Here is a 2,535-nt window from a genome sequence, read left to right as displayed (position 1 = left end):
TGTCATAAATATAACTAGCACAAACTAATTTATTGAATGTTTGCTTTATGCTAGACCATATGTTAAGTGCTTTCTTGACTCAAATAGCTCCATTCAGTTCTCACAACAACCTAGCTAAGATTGTTATTATGCCCCTTTCATGGATGAGGAAATGGAGTTTAGGTAAGGTTAAGTAGTTTTCTCAAGATTACAAAGCTAGTAGTAGAAAAACTGGGATTTGCAGTCTGACTCCAGAGCTCAAGATCCTAATCACTGCAGTTTTCTGCCCAAGAGTCAAGATAACTTCTTGGTTGAGGCATGTGGCACACACTATTGGGTACCTACTTGACACCTATTCTTTCTCCTCTCAAACAGAACCCCTATTTTGTTTGGGGTGACTCATGATCAATTTAATGAACTGTGGCAATCTCATTTTCTTTTTGCCACTGGGCTGCAGTGGGCATGTGACCGTTTTCTGGCCAATAAGGGAGATTCTACTGGTTGGGGTGGGGGTTACTGTCTGGGAAAGGTTATTCTCCTTCATAAAAATGGGAGCAGCACTGCCTTTCCTTCCCTTCCTGCTTGTACAGTGACCTCTGAGGATGTCCTATCTGGAGCTGTGGCAGCCACATTGCAATCAAGAGGTGATAATCCTGGAGATAGAAGCCAACATGCATATGATGGTAGAGAGCAGGCACAAAAAGAACTTGGGTCCTTAGTGACATGATTGTGGTGCTGAACTAACCCTGGGACTACTTAACATCTGAACCTTGTGTTAAAGATAGAATAAATGACCTTATACTTTAAGCTATTACATATTTTGTTCCTTGTGGCCAAAAGTATCCTAACGGATACAATCTGGGCAGGAAAAGACATTTCTCAGAGGTGCTGTGAAAGCAGATGATGTGGAGGTTATCAAGATCTCATCCAGGAATCTGTTAGTGTAGGTAATACTTCAGAAAAAAATATTCCAGCTTTGCCTCAGATCTGGGTAAATCGGAGCAATCCACATGTCTGTGCTGGATATTTCCCCCTTTTCTCTCCAGATGCAGGGTTTCCTCTTCTCTGTGTGACTGACTGAGATGGACTGCAGCAAAGGGTTCTCTTGCCCTCTGGCTTCTGGTTGGATTTGGCCACCGGGATGTACCAGCAGGAGACTGGAAGAGGGGGGTGAGTGAGATATAAATCCCCCAGCTTTCTCCTTGGACAATTACTTAGGCTGACTGCATCCCTTGACTGAAGTTCACAGGCTCCTGTCCGGCTGCCTTTCTGGTGCTGAATTTTGGTTCCCTCCCCTTCTACAGACCTAGGAGCTTGTAGCCCTAGGGTTCCACACTACCCTTGTGGTTTCCCACAGCCTGCCCACATCTTTGCAAAGTACCATTTGTTTCCTGCTAGGCTCTGACTGATACAATGGTGTGAACAAAATCACTGCAGTGGTTGAAACTTGGTCCCCTCTATCTTATACATGATGAGATGCCGTGGAGTTATTCATAGTGTAAATAAGGGCTTTCCTCAACCATTAAAGGGAGACAGGAGACTATATAATTAGGAGTCACTCTGAAAAAGTAAGACAAAGTATCATAGCTCAAGAAAAGTTTCTACTTGGAGGACAAGAAATCAAAGGCTACCTGGAAGAGATGGCATTTGGACTGAGAATGGATAAGATTTTTAAAAGCCAAAAAGACTGGGAGAGTGTGAGTCAAGTGAGGGAAGACAGAATGCTCAAGAGTTTTTGAAAAAGTAGTGCTGGAAGGGACCTAAGATGTTCTTTATACAATGTTAGCCCTCCCTCCACCTCTTTCACAGATGAATAAACTTGAAGCTGAGATTTGGCCAAGGTCAAACAGCAAGTAAGTAGCATGCAGGTCTGCTGGTTCCTGGGCTAGTTCTAATCCTACCTTCTACCTCCACATCACCCTACCTCATCTCAGGCAGTCTGTGAACTTGTCAGTCTCTCCCACTAGACTCTGACCTCCTTGACGGCTGTTTTCTTCATCTTTGAAACCCAGTACCTAGCACAATTTCTGACATAAAGTCATCGTTAACATCACCAGCTACCAAAAGGTAAGCACCCACCTCTGTGAGGTACTGTGCAGATATTTTATATGTACCTCATGAAATCTTCACAACTGCTTGGAGGGGTATAATTATCTCCACTTTTCAGCCCAAGATGCAGCGGCTCAGAGAGGTTGTCTAATTTGCCCCAGGTCGCACAGCAGTGTGCAGGACTCTATCTTACCTTCCATCATGGGCGTCCAATAACATTTGCTGAATGTGTGAGTGAACGAACAAGAAACATCAATTGATCGGTTGTGACAGGCCATCCTGGAGAGCCCGCCACCTCGGGCAGTAGACTCGGCTCGTCGTCTCCCCTCCAAAGTACACCCTCTCCTGGAAGCGCCCCGTGCAGGCTCCGGGGCTCCACCCCCTGCTCCGCCCGGCTCTCCAGCCACGCCTCCACCTCGGAGTTCTCTCCGCTCTTCCGTGTCCGAGTTTTCGCTTGGCTCCAGCCGCGGTAAGGAGGGCCTCTCTCGGCCCTGCGATGTGTGGCCG

General features: G+C 46.2%; 1 long non-coding RNA gene across 1 annotated transcript; it reads left to right on the top strand.

The window, feature by feature from the left end:
* Positions 1-1,136: 1,136 nt before the first annotated feature.
* LOC118000426 lies at positions 1,137-2,041 on the top strand. Its single transcript, XR_004676454.1, has 3 exons — positions 1,137-1,149; positions 1,789-1,832; positions 1,934-2,041. It is a non-coding gene; the product is annotated as an uncharacterized LOC118000426 (long non-coding RNA).
* Positions 2,042-2,535: the final 494 nt, after the last annotated feature.

This window comes from Mirounga leonina, unplaced genomic scaffold, assembly GCF_011800145.1.
Source record: "Mirounga leonina isolate KUSES-001 unplaced genomic scaffold, KU_Mleo_1.0 Mir_494, whole genome shotgun sequence".
Lineage (NCBI taxonomy): Eukaryota > Metazoa > Chordata > Mammalia > Carnivora > Phocidae > Mirounga > Mirounga leonina.
The sequence above is the reverse complement of the archived record's forward strand: the minus strand, read 5'-3'. Positions and strand labels throughout refer to the sequence as shown.